The sequence below is a fragment of the Callospermophilus lateralis genome, unplaced genomic scaffold (assembly GCF_048772815.1).
Source record: "Callospermophilus lateralis isolate mCalLat2 unplaced genomic scaffold, mCalLat2.hap1 Scaffold_94, whole genome shotgun sequence".
Classification (NCBI taxonomy): domain Eukaryota; kingdom Metazoa; phylum Chordata; class Mammalia; order Rodentia; family Sciuridae; genus Callospermophilus; species Callospermophilus lateralis.
The window spans coordinates 62333-83119 of record NW_027517559.1 but is presented as its reverse complement, the minus strand read 5'-3'; the positions used below and the strand labels follow the sequence as shown (position 1 = coordinate 83119).

At 43.4% G+C, this 20787-nt stretch overlaps 1 pseudogene; it reads left to right on the top strand.

Moving 5' to 3' along the window:
• Positions 1–2973: 2973 nt before the first annotated feature.
• LOC143389312 (chromodomain-helicase-DNA-binding protein 1-like) overlaps positions 2974–20787 on the top strand; it is a 45215-nt pseudogene continuing 27401 nt past the window's right edge.

Here is a 20787-nt window from a genome sequence, read left to right as displayed (position 1 = left end):
CAATTCACCCACACCTTTCCAGGCATTCAAGATTTACCAGTAGATCTTTCTTTTTTTGTGGGGACTGAACTCAGGGGCACTCGACCACTGAGCCCTGAGCCACCTCCCCAGCCCTATTTTGTGTTTTATTTAGAGACAGGGTCTCACTGAGTTACTTAGCGCCTTGCTTTTGCTGAGGCTGGCTTTGAACTTGTGATCCTCCTGCCTCAGCCTCCCGAGCTGCTAGGATGACAGGCATGTACCACTGCACCCGGCTTTATCATTAGATCTGAATCAGCTCATCTCAAGCCACAGGAAGATTGTGACTTCCTTAGGACTCCTGCATTGTAGTGGTGTGAAAGAGACCCTTCTTGTAAACTGAAGAGTTTGCGACTGACAGAATTGCTTGGATGGCTGGATGCCTGTGATCCCAACAGCTTGGGAGGCTGAGGCAGGAGGATCACAAGTTCAAAGGTAGCTTCAGCAAAAGCGAGGCCCTAAGCAACTCAGCAAGAACCATCTCTAAATAAAATACAACAAAGGGCTGGGGATGAGACTCAGTGGTCAAGTGCACCTCAGTTCAGTCCCCAGTACCAAAAAAAAAAAAAAAAGAATTACATGGATGAATTCCCCCCACCAATGCCCTGGCTCAGGGCATGACTCCATTGTAAGGTCCCTGGAAATAAAGTACTTCCACATGCACGTCCTTGTCCTAGATTCTAGGACTGAGATCTCACAATGAACAGATCATAGAGACACACTCAGAATGGGATCTGATGGCTTCAAAGTCAGCCCTTCCCTAAAGCAGAACGTTCTCAACCAAGAAACTGCTTCATTCTTTTAGCAATCCCAGGACTTGGTCATAAAATAAATTCCTGCCGCCTGCACCAGCTCAGAACCATTTTCCCATTATCGTTTGCTTTTTAGGTCTCTGTCGGAATCTTTTATTGCCTATTTTCATAAAAGGGACGTTTGGGGGGTTGCACAAGAAATGTACCATTGAAGGGAATAGCAAAGGGTCCGATTCTGGGGCCGGATTTAGGCTCCCGTTTGATGGCAGGTGTCTCACAACCAAATCCTGCCCTGTGAATAACAAGTCTGTGTCTTTATGGAACATTTATGCCAGGTAGAGTTCCAAATGAAAGATATGGAAATGACAACCCCCACACAGTGTGGCCTGGGGAGAGGGAAGGAGGAAGAAGGTGACCCATTGATATCATTGATCCTTTCCCAACACATCCTTTCCTAGTGACAGGAGAGTCCCTGGGAAGGAACCATCCATCAAGCCTAAAAAATGACATTCTTTGGGAAGGAGCCAAAACATGAATCCTTCTCCCCCAAATAAATCCTTTCCCAGTGACACTATAGTAGAACGCCATCCCCAGACCTTCTCTTCTCACAATCTGTCTCCTGAATGCCCAAACTGATACGTTCTGTTACAGTCTCTCATGCTTAAGTCATCTCCCAGTGTCACCTACATACGCATGAATTCCTCCTATAATTGGGGGCCATTTTTCTACCCAGAAAGTGAGCAGTGTGGTGCACGCCTGTCATCCCAGCAGCTGGGGAGGGTGAGGCAGGAGGATCTCAAGTTCAAACCCAGCCTCAGCAACCTGGTGAGGTGGTCCTAAGCCACTTACCAAGACCCTGTCTCACAATAAAAAATAAAAAGGGCTGGGGAGGTGGCTCAGTGATTAAGCACCCCTGGGTTCAATTCCGGGTTCTAAAAAGAAAGACAATGATGGGTTGCTAATAGCTAAACTCTGGGCTCCCACTACTGCTGCTCAGTGGATAGATAGCTCAGGACTCCTCCTGTGCTCCTGTCCCCGCCTGCCCTTGGGCACCTACATGGAGGAGCCCGAGATGGTAGTGGGGGTTCTGGGGTCTGTCAAAGAGCAAGACACGCCCAGTTCCCTGGACTCCCAGCTCTGGGGTCCCTTCTCTTCAGCTGTGCCTGTCTCTTTCTTAAATAAAACTCATTTTCTAAGCTTGGGGGTGTTTCCTCTTTAACACCAGGAAAACTAGGGCCTGATCCTCATCTCCAACAGGGGTATTGACAGCATCTCCTGAGCAGTGTCTGGGAATGTGGTCAGACATCCTGCAACATCCAGGGCCAGTCCCCATAGCACAAAAGTCATGCAACCCAAATCTGCAGCAGTGTTCCCACTGAGCCACCTGCCACTGTCAGCAGCACAAACATAGTCCCACCCCTGCAGCGCTGAGACCCTGCCATGCAGTGATGTGGGCCACTCTGGGCAGAGTCTGTCTTACCGATGCCTTGCACCCCAAACAGCTGATCAAAGGGTCTGATGGCAGCTGTCCTGCTGGTGCTGTTAACGTGGACCGCCAGCCAGCCATGCCCCTTGCTGCTGATGGATGACCTTGGGACCCAGCAGGCGGTATTTCTGCTGGTCAGGTCTTTGCTGTATTCCTGATACTCCTCGGTCCAAGAGCCATACCTACAGTGGAACGCTCGTGAGTTTCCTAAAGGTCCAGAAAAGGCGACTCAATGTATCAGCTCCTAGGGCAGCACCTAGGAGGTATGGGGGTAAATGCAGTGACTTTGAGGTTATGATAATATTTGTGCTAGTGGTAAACTACATCACGGGATCACCCAGAACTGAGGCTGGTCACCCTGAAGCTAACCCAGTGGGCAATCTACCTACTCTCATAGCGTCCTTGAAATGCCCTTGGCGGCAGCAACATTTGGAGGCTTTCGCTTACAGCTAACAGGGAACAGCTCAGGGGGCTTCAGAGTCTCGCCCAACTTACCGCTAGAGTCAACAGAATTGAGCTGACTCCTGAGAGCAGAGTAGCCACCCAGGGCTCCAGCCAAGAATTCCAACACTGACCTGGATGCGGACTTCCAGCAGCTTGCAATAGACGCCCTCAGCGGGCGTCCGCTGGCGGCTGCGCGGCGCTCCCAGGGTCCTCCGCGGCTCACAGGAAAGGCGGCGCACGCACTGCGTGCGGGGCGGAGCCTCTCGCAGCCAGATGGAGGGTAGCGAGCCGGGTTTCCTCGTAGCCTTCCAGGCGAAGGGCAGACCCGAGGCGGTGAGGACGTGGGTGCAGGAGCTGGACTTACGGCAGTGCGGCCTGACAGGTAAGTGGGCTGCAGGAGAAGGGCCGCCCAGATGCGCCACGTCGTGCACACCAGCTTTCCGGGAGCCGGGGCTTCCCCTCCGCCGGTAGTGGGTGGGCGCTCATGCGGTGGGCGCAGCTCGTCACAGGGTACTTCCGGGTAGCCGGGCGGTGGGCGAGGAAACTTGCTCGGTGGGGCGCGAAGCCCGGGTCCAGGCAGTCCGGCTGTGCGGGTGGCGCTGCGGTTGGACTGGGAAGACGCACCGCCCCCTTGACTCTGGGAGCCTGCACGCGCCGCAGGTGGCTGGCCGACGGTTGGTCCTTCCCGCGGCGTTCGGGCCACGCGCTGCTCTGAGCGGTCAGTCGGGTCCTGTCCTGCCCTCGGGAAGCAGCCGCAGCGACCTTCGCCGGCCTCCCCTTCCCCGCTGTCAGTCGGTGGAGCGGTGGAGCGGGCGAGGGCAAGGCAGGACGGGCGCGGGGGGGGGGGGGGGGGGCGGGGGGGCGGGGCGCCCGAGGTTCCCGCCCGGAGTGCTGAGCTTGGCCCGCTCCTGCCTCTAGGACTCCGTGGCTCTCGGGAAACGAGGCGCAGTGCCGCTTCCCTCAGAGTGGAGGGCGGGTGGAGAGGGGCCTGTGGGCAGGCTGGTCTGCCGCAGTTATGGGGGGACGCGGAGGTGGGTGAGGAGGTGGGTGAGGAGGGCAGGCGGAGGCGGGGGTCGCAGGGAGCCTTGGGGGGAGTAGTCGGGCGTCCACCACCAGGCAGTGTGGGAAGACGGGGAACGGTAGCGCGGGGGGGGGGGGGGGGGGCGGGGCTCACAGGAAAGGCGGCGCACGCAAGGCGTGCGGGGCGGAGCCTCTCGCAGCCAGATGGAGGGTAGCGTGCCGGGTTTCCTCATAGCCTTCCAGGCGAAGGGCAGACCCGAGGCGGTGAGGACGTGGGTGCAGGAGCTGGACTTACGGCAGTGCGGCCTGACAGGTAAGTGGGCTGCAGGAGAAGGGCCGCCCAGATGCGCCACGTCGTGCACACCAGCTTTCCGGGAGCCGGGGCTTCCCCTCCGCCCGTAGTGGGTGGGCGCTCATGCTGTGGGCGCAGCTCGGAGCGGGGTACTTCCGGGTAGCTGGGCGGTGGGCGAGGAAACTTGCTCGGTGGGGCGCGAAGCCCGGGTCCAGGCGGTCCGGCTGTGCAGGTGGCGCTGCGGTTGGACTGGGAAGACGCACCGCCCCCTTGACTCTGGGAGCCTGCACGCGCCGCAGGTGGCTGGCCGACGGTTGGTCCTTCCCGCGGCGTTCGGGCCACGCGCAGCTCTGAGCGGTCAGTCGGGTCCTGTCCTGCCCTCGGGAAGCAGCCGCAGCGACCTTCGCCGGCCTCCCCTTCCCCGCTGTCAGTCGGTGGAGCGGTGGAGCGGGCGAGGGCAAGGCAGGACGGGCGCGGGGGGGGGGGGGGGGGGGGGGGGGCGGGGCGCCCGAGGTTCCCGCCCGGAGTGCTGAGCTTGGCCCGCTCCTGCCTCTAGGACTCCGTGGCTCTCGGGAAACGAGGCGCAGTGCCGCTTCCCTCAGAGTGGAGGGCGGGTGGAGAGGGGCCTGTGGGCAGGCTGGTCTGCCGCAGTGACGGGGGGACGCGGAGGTGGGTGAGGAGGTGGGTGAGGAGGGCGGGCGGAGGCGGGGGTCGCAGGGAGCCTTGGGGGGAGTAGTCGGGCGTCCACCACCAGGCGGTGTGGGAAGACGGGGAACGGTAGCGCGGGGGGGGGGGGGGCGGGTGGGCGACTGGCCCTCCTGTTCGTTAAAGTAGATGGATATGTAGGGAAACTGTGGGTGGGTCAAGATTCTTCTTTTCCTGATTCCAGCAGCAGTGTGTGTTCTTTGTGAAACATTTGGGGAAATAGCGTACGCTTTTCGTAGGTTCCTGGATTCCTGGTCCTGGAGGTAGATATCACCTGAATGAGCCAGTTCTGATAGTTATCTAGCAGTTGTACCAGGAAGCTACACCAGGGGCTGCTTTTCCAGCCCTTCCAACAGAAAATTTTATGGTGAGCTGATTCCCTATATTAAATCCTTTTCTTTCTGACTTCTTTTTGGATGATTTTTTTTCCTTTTGCAGTCATCTTCTAAGTATTAAATACTGTTATCTTTGTATAGTTTCATATCATTTTAATTAAACATGTTATTTTAAACTAATTATAGATTCACCTGCAGTTTAAAAAAAAAAGAGATCCCATGGAACCTTCCTCAGTTTCCCCAATGATAATATCTTGCAAAGCTTCTGTAGACTATCATAGCCCAGATATTGACTGGAGTTTTAGACAGAGGCCTGACTCTGGAGAGCCAACAGATCATTTAGAACAAGAGGAAGGTTCAAACTGCAAGGCATCCTGATCTCACAAGAGGAGAAGGTTAATCATGGCAGGGTCTTTTGGGCGGGGGTACCTGGACTGCCTCATGATAGTCACCTCCTCCTAATCACATCTGGTGAAGGGTCTATTTTCTAAAGGTGTGAGTGATTAGATTGGGTAATCCAGGATAACTCAGTATGGTCTCCCCATCTCCAGACCCTCAACCTTAGTCATGGCTGTGGACTCCTTTTTGCCAAGTAAGGTAACATACACTGATTCTGAGGTCTGTGCATGAACTCTTTGAGGGTCACTCTTTATCCACCACTTCAACCTTTTACTTTTTAAAATATATATCTTTATTTTTACTTATTATTTTATGAGGATCGAACCCAGGACCTCATATGTGTGACGCAAGTGCTCTTCCACTGAGCTACAACCCCATCCCATCAACCTTTTACTTTTGACTATTTTATAGATATAAATATATATAATGTAAATATTGATAGTCTCTTGCCATCCTTGTTCAGTTTTAAACACCCTTTATGTAGCAGCGTCTCCATTCTTAACCCTGCTTCTCTGTTGGTGCACAGTGTAGTCCTGTTTTCATTTTGTCCTTTAGCAGGGGCAGTCCACAGCCCAGTTGTACTAGGTTGTGGGGAGGCCAAAGAAGGTGCTGGAGACAGCATGGGAGACATGGTTTATCGGGGAAAGCTTCTTACAGATCAATGACGGCTCCAGGAAGAGTTCTGTGGCAACAGACTGAACAGATAGCACCTGTGTCCCTGAAGGTGCTTCTCCAAGCAGTACCTCTCTTGCTCCTGGTGTTTTGCCTGGTGGCTCTGGCCAAACAAGTGACATGTATCTTTTCCACAGAGCCCTCAGTTCTCTGCCCAGCCCCATTCAGGGAGGAGGCTTACATGTTAGACTGAGGAAGCAGTGACGTCAACTTTAGTTTGTGTGTATGACCAGCATACATGCAAGAAAGTAGCTTTTTACAGATAACACTAACTTGCCCTAGTGCCCAGTGTGCAGAGAGAAGCCAGTGTCCTCCAAGATGATATTTATCTGGACTTTCCAGCCTAGGCTTGATCTCATTGGTCCCTTAATTTTGCTAGGTTTTTATAAACAGAAAGGGAGCATTCAGGATCATGGTGTTTTACTGTCCCCCTTTTCTTTAAGGGACAATATAGCAGGAATGGCAGATTTAGATGAGTGCCATTAAGCAAGCATATGAACAGTCCATGTGTTGTTTGTCGCATCACTTCCAGGAATACTTATTTCCAGGAAAGGACAGTGGCTTGAGACTGGGTATTACAGAACAGATCCCAGGCTGAGTTTCTCATCGATCAAGAAGATTATATAACAGTGACAGGCTATTTCAGGGCTTTGAATGGTAACCCAAGTCTGCCCAAAAAGAAATTTGGAAATCCGCTAATGTTTGTATACATAGAATGTCCCAATAAAAGATATAGCCAATAAAGTTTGACATTAAGGGAATGTAAGCCATGTTCTTCATTCAAAGCCTTAGAGCTTAGCCCACATATGTGCTGAAATGTCTGCTCTCTGGTTTTGCTATATTTTTTATTTCTAGGAATTTATTTACGCCCTTATCAACTGGAGGGAGTCAACTGGCTAGCCCAGCGATTCCACTGTCAAAATGGCTGCATCCTGGGAGATGAGATGGGCCTTGGTAAGAATTGCCAGGTATGTTACTGTGGAAGAAGCACTGTTTACCTACACTGAAACACCTCCCCACAACTCATTTCCATCTTTTTTTTGGGGGGGGTACTCCAGATTGAACTCAGGTGTACTTAAAAACTTTACCATACATCCAGCCCTTTTTTGTATTTTATTTGAAGACAGTGTCTCACTTAGTTGCTTAGTGCCTCCCTAAATTGCTGAGGTTGGCTTTGAACTCATGATCCTCCTGCCTTAGCCTCCGGAGCCAATGAGATTATAGGCATGTGCCACCACACCTGGCTTAATACCATCTTTAAGTGCTGTTATATATGTGTGTGTGTGAGGGTGTATGTGTGTGTGTATGTATGTATATACTAGAATGTGAAATGCTTAACTTTTAAGAGATCACAACCTTGGGATTGATTTTTCTAGTTGTGGGGGTAGTTATTAATTATGTCATTACCTTTATATGAGCATTGACATGTGTCTGTGAGAAAAGTTACTTGAGTTACAAGTGCAGTTAATGGGCCCAGGTTTAGGGTTTTTCTCTGTGTAAAGCATGTATACTTGCCCAAGGACTAAATTGACTGTGCTCCTTAGTAACACTATATGAAGTTAACTGTATTGCTTCTAATATTACTCTCTCTTTCTCAGTGGGGGTGGGTTGGGGTCAGGCTGCTGCCCATTTTTCTACAGTGATAGAGAAATATGGAGGAAGTACGTTTTCCAAAATAAAACTTAGACTCTCTGACCTTAAAAGGGGAGAATCAGATGTGGCCCCCTCGGTCATTGATCTAGTGATCAATGGTGGAGTGTTGAAATTGATGCTTCTGCCAGGATAATAAGAAATACTGCCCTGGGTTGACACATGGCCTTGGATTAATGGAAAATTCAGTCATAACACCTCTTGGGTTAATCACTTACTTATCTGAAGGATATAAAAGATATCCGGGTACAATCGTGATATATGTCAGAGGCAGCTTGATCAGAAATCAGGAAGATAAAAATTTTTCAATCCCAGGAAAGTTTCACCAGTGGTCACTGGAGAGAATGAGCAAGGGTCTCATAATCCTTTTAGAAGTTCAACTGTCCCGTCCGACTCTAACCATATATACGTGTATATATATATATATAAACTTTAAGCTGGAGCAGCGGTGCACATAGGCTACTCTGATCATATGTTGAAGCGTCCTTTACTTAGGTAGATGTACCTCATCGATCTTGGCATTATTCAGAAACAATGCGACCACTTATATAAGGTCCCCTGAGATTCATCACTTCTCTCTCTTGGGCAAACAAATATGTTCCTGGTATATTCCTGTACGAGAACTATGAAACTAAAAATCAGTTTCCTGGAGGTATCCTCCCTATAATCTCCTTTGTCTCAGTCATTGAAATTGTCCTACTGACTTCACAGAGAGCCAGCAAATTCCACTTGTCCTTTGCCTTTCCACCTCTACTTTAAATTCTCTAAAAATGTACCAACTCCAAGTCTGTTTTGGTAAAAGTATGTTTAGAAATTTTGCATCTACATTATGAAGGATATTGTTTTGTGATATTCTTTTTTATACTAATTTTGTCTGGTTTTAGTATTTGGGTAAAGCTGGCCTCATAGAATATATTGAAAAGTGTTCCTCTTCAATTTTCAGCAAGAGCTTATGTAAAATTGTTCTCATTTCCATTTTAGATGTTTGATAAAATTCACTAGTGACTCTGAATTTATTTGGTAGACACTTCTGATTTGTGGTAGTAAAGACAAACTTTCTCTAAATTGCATCCCCAGGGAGCATTCAACAGAATGGTTTTAATCCAGTTAAGCCACTTATTAGAGGGATGCTCTGGGCACACTTTGGGCTGGGATAGTTAAATGAGAAAATCATTTCCTTTTTAATATTAATATGACTGTGTCAAAAAAAATGAACTGCCACTCTGTCATCACAGCATTCTAACCACAGCCATAAGCAGCAAGGTATGTTTTACATCATTGAAGTTACAGTGCACATCTAGCCCATATGATTTCTATTCATTAATGTAACATTGGCACTATAGTTTTGCATTTTATTATATTCAAAATCATTCAACTGGCTGCATAGTATGCCATCGAGAATTTATAATTTGCTTAACGTCCTATTGATGAGGAATCATGAATTCCCCCTTTTTTGGGTTACTTAAATTAATTTTGATGTGAACACTTTTGAGCCTATAGTTTTCTCAGGATTTTGAATTTGATCCTTAGGGCATATTTTTCCTCAGAAATAGCACAGTATTTGGGGATGCAAGCTCTTCATGTGTTTTTGTTTGTTGAGAGCAACTTTAGAGACATAAGTGTACTCAAACATGTCCCGAAGTATGCACATTTGGCTTTGCAAAGTTTCATTTCATACTCATACTTCTTGTGAGAATGAATTATTGTCTGTTTTGTGCATTTGAATGTGTGTTGTAGATATATGCATGTACATCTATGGCATATGGATCCCGCTATACAGTATGATTATAATGCACCCATTATGAAAGACCAAAGGTTGTATCTGTTTTGTTCACATATAACTTGAGCTTAGAACTTGAGCCAGTAGAAGGCACCCTCTAAATGATTATAGAAGGAGGGAGAAAGTTGGGGAGGAAGCAAAGCACTCTCATCAGAACAGCCGAGCCAAGGACCAAGGCCGTGATGTGCATGTACTCTTTGCTGTCAGATCTTAGCACTTCTGGCTTAATATTTTCAAAGTACTACTGCTGTTTTCCAACAGGTGTATTGGTTTCATTGATTTCTGTTCTTTCCTGACGTTTTTCCTTTTGGTTCAGTTACATAAATATTGAGCCTCATTGCTCGTTAACTCCTAAGGTAATTGAACACCATCAATTTCCTTAGCAAAGTCACTGAGCTTACCTGATGTCGTTCTAAGAACTTCTAAGAACGTACTAGTTTCCTAATATGAGGAAGATTGTACGGAATTTCTTTATAAAGCAAATCTTGTATAACAGTTAGTGTTCTCTGCCTATGGTTGTAGGAACTTTATGGTTGTGTCTCCTGGAAAGGTGATCAAAACTGCCTGCTTTGTTTCAGAGGATTGCTCTCCTCATTTACTTGATGGGAAGGTTAAATGATGAAGGACCATTTCTGATTCTCAGTCCTCTGTCTGTTTTGAACAACTGGAAAGAAGAAATGGAAAGGTACAGAGTAGATGTAGGTGAACTTGTATTGTTTATGTGAAGATATTTTTCTAGATGATGGATAAAAGATCATGAAGCAAAATCTTGTCATATTCAATGATTTTATTCCAGAAAGGTTGAACTGAAACAGTGTAGGCAAGACACAAGGTCTGATGGGGGAGGATCCAGTGGGTGTTACTGTTACCCTTCTACAATTTAGTTACCCTTCTACAATTTAAAGGCTAGTACTTATTCTCAGTAAATTTTGCTGATGTAAAGGAGAAACTGTCCTTCTCATAGTAACATAGGAAGTAACTAAAGTGAGAAACATTATTGCATTTTTAGTTAGCATGAGACCCTCTTAGACCTGATCCTTCTCCCTGCTTAACACAGACCTTACCCTGAGGTCTAACCATTATTCTAGGTACGGTTCTGTGACCAGCACCTAATGAATGGCGTCTGCACACTGCAGTCCGTCCATGACATGCACACACCATCTCATAGTTGTGGCATTTGGGTCATCTGCTTCTTTTCTTGGATTTAGATTTGCTCCAGGTCTTTCTTGTGTAACATATGCAGGGGACAAGTAGGAAAGAGCCCATCTTCAGCAAGACCTAAAACAGAAGTCACGTTTTCATGTGCTGCTGACCACCAGTGAGGTATTCATTCGTTTCTCCTAACCTGGGTTCTTAGAAGTTGTAGAACCCACTGAATTATATTGACTTTTTTTTGAGAGCACACATTTTTCTAGGAGGACATCCACCTTCATCACATTGTCAAAGAGGGACTGTGACCAAACGAAGTGCAGAATCACTGTGCTTCAAGGTAGCTAGACATATTTCCCTCTCTACTTGTGGATTAAGGGGAAAGCTTCCCAGAAAGTGGCACTTTAGCTGCCTCTTTGTTGATGAACAGGAGGAGGCAGGCAGCAGGGCAGAGGGTTTCATGTACAGAGGCATCATGTCTGATAACCGGGGGATAGGAATGCAGGATGCCTAGTTTCAGTCTTGTTTTAAATCCTTATCTGAGTAAGACTGGGCAACTGTAAGGCCTTCTACTTAACCATAACTTCTGTCTGTTTGTGTGATAGTGCTACTTAGAAATTGTGCTTAGTTTTTAACTTAGTAAACAAGTTAAAGGCTTAGATCCTCTGGTTTAAGAGAGTTAACAAGAAATAAGAAACTAGATTATTAATAATCAGAATTTATCAATACCAGTCTTTATTTTTTTAATTCTAACTTTTTTTTCTTTTGTTACCAAGGATTGAACCTAAGGGTACTTAACCACTGAACCAATCCTCACCCTTTTTTATTTTTGAAGACAGAGTCTCAGTAAGTTGCTGAGGCTGGCTTTGCGCCTGCCGCCTTCCTGCCTGAGTCTCCAGAAGCTGCTGGGATTCAGGTGTGGGCCACCATGCCCAGCAATACCAGTCTTTTTAATGTGTCTTCCTTAATTTTTCAGATTTGCTTGAAAGATGCACCGTTCCTAAAATCGTGAATATACTGTACCCTGTCAGAAACTGTGCTGAATTTGTGGAAGTCTTGTCTTGTCTTACACTTTTTGATACTTGGCCTCTTTCCTGATATGTCTGGTCTGTCGTCTTTGGGTCCTGTTGATGTATAGGCAGGCATGGTGGGAATTCTGTGATCTAACCTCTACTCATTAGCTATGTGTTATTGGGTTGGTTTCTTAATTTCCATCAACTTCAGTGTCCTCATCTGTAAACTGGGGGTAGTTACCTTTCTTACTTTGGATGACTATTGTGACAACTGATATTAAATCTACATGTTTGGTGTTTAGCAGATTACTAGAGATTTTTATTACTAGCAGATTTTTATTGTTGTTTTTCGGTTTTATTTTGGTACTGGGGATTGAACCCAGGAGTACTCTACCACTGAGCAACATCTCCAGTCCTTTTTATTTATTAATTTTTTTGAATTTTGAGACAGGGTCTTTCTAAGTTTCCAAGGAAGGCCTTGAATTTGTTATCCTCCCGCCTCAGCTCCCAGAGTCTCCAGGATCACAGGTGGGGCACTGCATCCAACCTGGACACTGAATTCTTTACACTGTAACTGCACAGACACCTGTGAGGACTGTTGCTTGAGATCTTACTGTAGTATAGGAGCCTTTTCCTGGCAATTACCAGGTAGCAGTCAGTGCTATAGAACTGACTATTTGGAAAAGAAGTTTGAAGTATACTTGTAATTTGTCCATTTAACTATGTCTTGGTACTGGGGATTGAACTCAGGGTCATTTACCACTGAGCTGCATGCCCAGCCCTTTTCATTGTTTATTTTGAGATAGTCTCACCAGGTCGTTGGGATGGGACTCAAATTTGCAATCCTCCAGCTTTCCAAGTAGTTGTCATTGTAGGTGTGCCCCATCGTGCCCTGTGTGCATCTTTCATACTCAGAAGGTTTTGTTCTCAAAGGGCCTTATCAATATTTTAAATACTTTTTCCTCATCCAGATTGTTGTAAATGAGTTTCTGTTTTACTCTTATTTTGAAGACTGGGCCCAAGATTTTATGATTCCATCCAGTATTTTGTTTTACTTAATTTACATTTAAATGAGCATATGATGTGTTCCCTCTTTTTCTTTCTTTTTACTTTATTATTTTTATGTCGTGTCACGTTATTTCATGTCATTTCATTTTATGGTTCTGGGCATTGAGCTGAGGGCCTCCCAACTGCTCTACCACTCAGTCCTTACCCCAGCTCTTTTTGTCTTCTTAATATCCAACTTGTCTTGTTTTGAAGTCTCTCCATGGAAAGGGAGTTACTGGTAATAACCAGGAAAGTAAATCATAGAGCTGCCCCATGGTCTGTACAGTAGAGGGATGAGGAGTACAAAGATATTCATGAAACACGGTACTATCTGGCTGGTCTCAGAAGGTAATAAGATTGGGACATAAATGTTCTTGGGTACTTTATGTAAATTGTCCCATTTTGGTTTCATGAAAATCCTAGTAGGCAGGGATTATTATTCGCATTTTACAAAAAAGGATATTAAGAGATTAAGAATCCAAGTAAGGCAGAGCAGACATTCAAACCCAGCACTTGGTGCTTTGGGCCTCTTTTTTTTATGTTTATTTTTTTTAGTTGTAGTTGGACACAATACCTTTATTTTATTTATTTAGTTTTATGTAGTGTTGAGGATCAAACCCAGGGCCTCGCACATGCTAGGCGAGTGCTCTACTGATGAGCCACAGCCCCAGTCCCTGGACCGTGTTTTTAAGAGAAGCTTCTCTAAGTATGTAGAAGCACTGAAATGTCACCTTATTCAGCAGAAACACATTTTTATATTTCAGTCTGGTCTGAATGCATTTCTGGGTGGATTTAAGAGCCCTAGTAATAAAGGGACATTTATAATATTGACTCATAGCAAGAATCCCAACAACATAGTTGTTTCTTTTAGTATGTTTGTTAATGTTATATTTCTCCATTGCTATATTTTACATTCTGAAAATAGGCAATGTGACAAAATCTGCACTCAAGAGGTTTATGAAGGCCATTTTTAAGTTGTATGTTATCACCATGAAATATTGAAATCTTTTGGACAACAGGCAGTAGGCTTGTGAAATCTTGGATCGAGATGATCAGGAGTTCCCTTGTTGGACTCTCCATTCTTGTGTTGGAATTCCCTCTACTTTCGTTTCTGGGAAACAGTCTTTAATTTCCTTTGATGAGTGATTCCATCCACTTTCACTCATTGAACCAAAATCCACTTCACTTAGTCTTTTGCGTTAAATAAGCATTTTTAGATGTTTGTGTATATACATATCTGTGTCTAGTCCTTCCAAAGGAATCAGACCTAGTCTGTTTTGAGTGGAACTATATTATGGACGCTCACCACCTATGTCATAACCACCGTCCAACCTCATGGGGACGCTGTCTCCTTATAATCCTAAATATATTCCCTGCTTATTCTGCCCAGTGCTCTCCTTGCACTTCCTGCCCTCTCTTTGGATCCCCAGTTCAGTCTTCTCCTACTCCACTCTCGTTAGCTGAGTGTCTGTCTCTGGCTCTCTTCCTCTCAATTTTCTCTGTAGCCTAAGGAGGAAGGCTTCCTTTGTTGTTGTTTTTCTGCAAATATTTATTGAATAGTTATTGATCCAGATGAGGCCATAGGGATAGAGAAGATTAAGACATTGACCTTGACTTTCAGGGGTGTGTAGTCTTGTAGCAGATGCAGACAAACAGAAACAAAGGCAAAGGGTGGCATGTACTCACCAGTAGGTAGAGTGCCAGTGTGCTTATTAACCTGCCCACCGCCTATACTGTAAGCCTCTGTGATCATATTTCCCACATTTAATTCCTTCCATCAAAAATTCCTCTTACACTGCTTGTGGGATACAAGAACTGTGCAAACTTATTTATTAAATGATTTAAATAAGAGGGAAAAATGAGAGATGCTTAAAAAAGAGTTGAGTAAAAGTGAGGAAGAAGATGATATTATTAACATCTAGTACTTACTGAGATTCACTGCTATAGTTTGGATCCTATATATCTCCCAAAGGCTCATATGTTAAAGTCTTGGTCCCCAGCATGAAACTGGTGAAAGTGTGTGGAACCTTTGAAAGGTGAGCCCTCATGGGATGTCTTCTGGTCATTCATTGAGGGTGTGTCCTTGGAATGGGTAGCAGGGATCCAGCCTCTTCCTCTTCTTTGCTCTCTATGTCCCAGCCTTGAGATAGCTGGCTTCCTCTGCCATGCCCTTCTGCCATGATGTGCTTAACAGCAAGGGGGCCAGCTGATGGTGGACTGACCCTCCAAATTTGTGAGCCAGAGTAAAACTTTTCTCTTTATAAACTCATTATCTCAGCTACTTGTCACAGTAGCAGAAAGCTGACCAACACATTCATTATGGGTTAATTATCTTTCTTTATATTAGTTTTTTTATTTATATATGACAGCAGAATGCATTGCAATTTATATAACATATATAGAGCATGTTTTTTTTCATATCTCTGGTTGTTTACACAGTATATTCACACCATTCATGTCTTCATATGTGTACTTTGGATAATAGTGTTCATCACATTCTATCATCATTTCTAACCCCATGCCCCCTCCCTTCCCCTCCCATCCCTCTGCCCTATCTAGAGTTCGTCTATTCCTCCAATGCTCTCCCTTCCTACCCCACTAAGAATCAGCCTCCTTATATCAAAGAAAACATTCAGCATTTGGATTTTTGGGATTGGCTAACTTCACTTAGCATTATTCTCCAGCTCCATCCATTTATCTGCAAATGCCATGATTTTATTCTCTTTTATTGCTGAGTAATATTTCATTGTGTATGTTTGCCATATTTTTTAATCCATTCATCTACTGAAGGACATCTAGTTTGGCTCCACAGTTTATTGTGAATTGTGCTGCTATAAACATTGATGTGGCTGTGTTCCTGTAGTATGCTGTTTTTAAGTCCTTTGAGTATAGACTGAGGTGTGGGATAGCTGGGTCGGATGGTAGTTCCATTCCCAGCTTTCCAAGGAATCTCCATACTGCTTTCCATATTGGCTACACCAATTGCAGTCCCACCAGCAGTGTACCTTTTCCCCCACATCCTCGCCAGCACTCATTGTTGTTTGTATCCATAATAGCTGCCATTCTGATTGGAGTGAGATGAAATCTTAGAGTACTTTTGGTTTTTATGTCTCTAATTGCTAGCGATGATGAACATTTTTTTCATATATTTGTTGACTGATTGTATATCATCTTCTGAGAAGTGTCTGTTCAGTTCCTTGGCCTATTTATTGATTGGGTTGGTTATCTATTTATTTATTTTAGTGTTTAGCTTTTTGAGTTCTTTATATACCCTAAGGATTAGTGCTCTGTCTAATATGTGAGGGGTAAAGATTTGCTCCCAAGATGTACACTCTCACAAATTGTTTCTTTTGCTGAGAAGAAACTTTTTAGTTTGAATCTGCCCCATTTATTGATTCTTGATTTTAATTCTGGCACCAAAGGAGTCTTATTAAGGAAGTTAGGGCCTACTTTTTCTTCTATTAGATCAGGGTCTCTGGTTTTATTCCCAGGTCCTTGATCCATTTTGACTCGAGTTTTGTGCACGGTGAGAGATAGGGGTTTATTTCATTTTGCACGTGGATTTTCAGTTTTACCAGCATCATTTGTTGAAGAGTTTATCTTTTCTCCAGTGTGTGTTTTTGGCACCTTTGTCTAATATCAGATAATTGCAATTTTGTGGCTTAGTCTCTGTGCCCTCTATTCTGGTCTACCAGTCTGTTTTGGTGCCAATACCATGTTGTTTTTGTTACTATTGCTCTGTAGTATAGTTTAAGGTCTGGTATAGTGATGCCCCCTGCTTCACTCTTCCTGCTAAGGATTGCTTTAGCTATTCTGGGTCTCTTATCTTAGCAGATGAATTTCATGATTGCTTTTTTGTTTCTATGAGGAATGCCATTGGGATTTTGATTGGAATTGCATTAAATCTGTATACTGATTTTGGTAGTATGGTCATTTTGATAAAATATTAATTCTGCCTATCCTAGAGTAAGGTAGATCTTTCCATCTTCTAAGGCTTTCTTTGATTTCTTTCTTTAGGGTTCTATAATTTTCTTTATACAGATCTTTTACCTCTTTCCTTAAGTGGATTCCCAAGTTTTTTTGTGTGTATTCTGGGGTTTTTGTTTTGTTTTGCTTTTGTTTTATTTTTGTTGTTCAGGTTTTGAGGTTATTGTGAATGAGATAGTTTTTCTCATTTCTTTCCAGAGGCTTTGTCACTGATATACAGAAATGCTTTTGACTTATGGGTGTTGATTTTGTATCCTGCTACATTCATTTATTTACTAGTTCTGGAAGTTTTTTGGTGGAACTTTTAGGGTCTTCTAGGTGTTGAATCGTATCATCATCAAATAATGCCAATTTGAGTTGTTCTCCTATATGTATCCCTTTTGTTTTTTTTTTCGTCTAATTGCTCTGGCCAGTGTTTCATGTACTGTGTTAAATAGAAGTGGTAAAAGGGGGCATCCCTGTCTTGTTCCAGCTTTTAGAGGGAATGCCTTCAATTTTTCTTCATTTAGAATGATGTTGGCCTGGGGCTTAGCGTAGAGAGCCTTTATGATTTTGAGATATGTTCCTGTTATCTTTAGTTTTTCTAGTGTTTTGAACATGAAGGAGTGCTGTATTTTGTCATATGCTTTTTCTGCACCTATTGAGATGATCATATGATTCTTATCTTTAAGTCTATTGATGTGATGACTTACATTTATTGATTTCTGTTATGTTGAACCAACCTTGCATCCCTGGGATGAATCCCACTTGATCATGGTGCACAATCTTTTTGATGTTTTTGTATTCCATTTGCCAGAATTTTATGAGAATTTTTGTATCTTGTTCATTAGAGATACTCGTCTGAAGTTTTCTTTTTTTGATATGTCTTTGCCTGGTTTTGGAATCAGGGTGATATTGGCCTCATAAAATGAGTTTGGAAGTGCTCCCTCTTTTTCTGTTTCCTGAAATAAATTAAGAGTATTGGTATTAGTTCTTCTTTAAAGGTCTTGTAGAACTTGGCTGTGTATCCATCCAGTCCTTGGCTTTTCTTGGTTGGTAGACTTCTGATAGTATCTTCTATTTCGTCATTTGAAATTTTTTTTTTTAAAGAGAGAGGGAGAGAATTTTAATATTTTTCAGTTCTCGGCAGACACAACATCTTTGTTTGTATATGGTGCTGAGGATCGAACCCGGGCCACATGCAAGCCAGGCGAGCGCGATACCACTTGAGCCACATCTCCAGCCCATCATCATTTGAAATTGATCTGTTTAAATTGTGTATTTCATCCTGACTCAATTTAGGCAAATCATATGACTCTAGAAATTTGTTGATGCCTTTGAGGTTTTCTATTTTATTGGAGTACAAGTTTTCAACATCATTTCTGATTATCTTCCTGTATGTCTGTAGTGTCTGTCGTGGTATTGGAAAGAAGGCTTCCTTTTTGTAGGCCAGCCTTTACACAGACGTTTGTTTTAATTTTTCAAGTATCATCCTTCCTTACCCACTTTTTTGTTTGACACACTTAGTTTTACAAGTGCAAAAATAATGCAGTAGGATTCCATAATGTTTACCAATAAAATTAAAAACTTAAAAGTCTTAAAACACCCACTTTATTATCTTTTGCATGATTTTCACATTTTTAAAAGGATATTCAATATTTATACCTTTTTCATTATTGTATTTTGCAGCTACTATTTATCATTTTATCACCTATTATTAGATAGTTTATTTTCATTTTTTGCTATTTTAAGTTAATGCATCTAGAATATCATCCAATCTTTTTCCATATTTTGGATATTTTAACAGCTTTCCACCAGTAGCATCTGTTAAAAATATGATTCTAGGACTGAAACTTCTTGAGAAATTGCTCTCATGACATATTATACTATAAACATGCTGTGGCAGCAGCCTCCAGTGACCTCCACGTTAACAAGTCCAGTGGCTACATCATCGTGGACATCTCCGTGATCCTGTTCACCACTCTCCCATTTTAAAGTCCTACTCCTTTAGCTGTGACTTCACTGTCTCTTGATTTTTCTTATGGGTTTGAATATCTGCTCTGCCCTTATGATCTTGACCTAGTTACCTAGCCTTTCAGAGTTTTAGTGTCCTTGTTGGCACAATTATGGTTACTTGTCTTATTCTTTGGATTAAATTGCACATAAAGCCACAAGTGCAATGACTGGTACATAGTACAATATGATAAATGTATCCTTTCATTTCTGTCTCTGGCTCCTTTCTGCATAGATCTTTCTCATCTGAGGGGAAAACAAAGCACATGGTAGTAACCTTTCAAGATAGGAAGGTCACGATGCCAGGTATGCTTCTAACAGAGTGGGCTGTTAGTCTTTCTAACACGTCATAATTGTATAGTAAGATGTGGTTGTGAAATATGTTTGAGCTACACGAAACTGAAAGTTTGTATTTTCTCTCATAGCTTCTCCTGGAGTTTTCTTGTTGTGGATGAAGCCCACATATTGAAAAGCCAAAGCTCTCTGCTGCATAAGACACTCTCAGAGGTAAACTCAAAGGATAGTCTTCGTTTTTACACACACCCCTTCCTTTTTTAATAGACTTTATTTTTTAGAGTAAGTTAGGTTTACAACAAAATTGAATAGAAGGTACAGAGAGTTCCCATATATCCCCTGCCCCTTTACAAGCCTAGCTTCCCCCATTCTCAGCCTCTCCCTGAAGAGAGATGTTAAAACTAATGAACCTACGTTGGCACCTCAGTGTCACCAGAGTCCGTAATGCTGGATTCACTCACTGTTGCGTGTCCTGTGAGTTGGAACAACAGGCGATGGCATGTTTCCACCCTATAGTATCATGCAGAGCGGGTTTCCTTGCTCAGAAATCCTATACCCATCTGTCCACCATTCCTTCTCCCCTCTAACTCCCCTTTAAAACTACTTAGACTAGTCTATACAGAGCCAACTAAATGGAAACATTATGATTATTATTATTTGTTCTAATTTGTAATATTTGACAGCAGAATGCATTACAATTCACATTACCCATATAGAGCACAATTGTTCCTATCTCTGGTTGTACACAAAGTAGAGTCACACCATTCGTGTCATCATACGAGTACTTCGGATAATGATGTCCATCTCATAAATTAAAACTTTTGTAGTCAGACTTCTGCAGAGCTAAATAAACCTGTTTTGGAGGGCAATGACAAAAGTAGTATTTAATATGGCTAATTACTATTCCTTTCTCTTGTTATCAAATGAGTCAGACCCTACCCCAATAAAATGCATTTTATTTTTGGAGATGTTTCAACTCTCTTTTGAGTGCTTTTAATTTTTCTCTCTTTTTTTTTTTTTACAAATAAAGATCTTATACTCCTGTCTGCAGTTGCAGATGCATTGGATATACCTTACGCCTCCCCCAATTTACCTATTTAGAAACTTACCGTTCACATGGAGTCATGAAGAGACCAATTTCTTACAGCATATTGCCTTCAGTCTCTCATCTGTTGTATTTTTAGTATTATACACTTGATTGCATTCCCTTCTCTTGATCTCTTGTATCATTTGGCAAAGTAGATGAGAAAGATCATTGTGGCCTGGAGCTGCCCTTGTTTCTGAGAAGCCAATGAAATGTGAAGTACCTTCTCCTTGTTGACCTGAAAGTTTGCTCATTCATGAGACCACACTTGTTAATTTCTGAGATAATCAAAATTTGGTCCTCATCCTATAATAAATCACTTAAATTTAGAGGAAAATCTTAGACATGGATTATGTATTTAATATTTATTGGCCTAAAAGTTGCAGTGTTTAGAGTTTTTACTGAAGATATAATCATTTTTATTAGTTTCAAATATTGTTATCCCCTGCCTGGTAGGGCATCCTCTATCTCTGCTGTCCTCTTTGCCTTCTTTTTAGGGACCCTTGATTATGAGTCCTTCCCAAGAGTTGGTACTCTATATTTAAAATAATACACATGCATAGGATGTGACTTTTCCACATTACTTAATTCTGCTGGTGTAAGTTCTTGTTAATGTCAGCTCAGAGGTTGACCTTGCTTGGCCTGATATCTGTTGTCGCTGTTTTTCT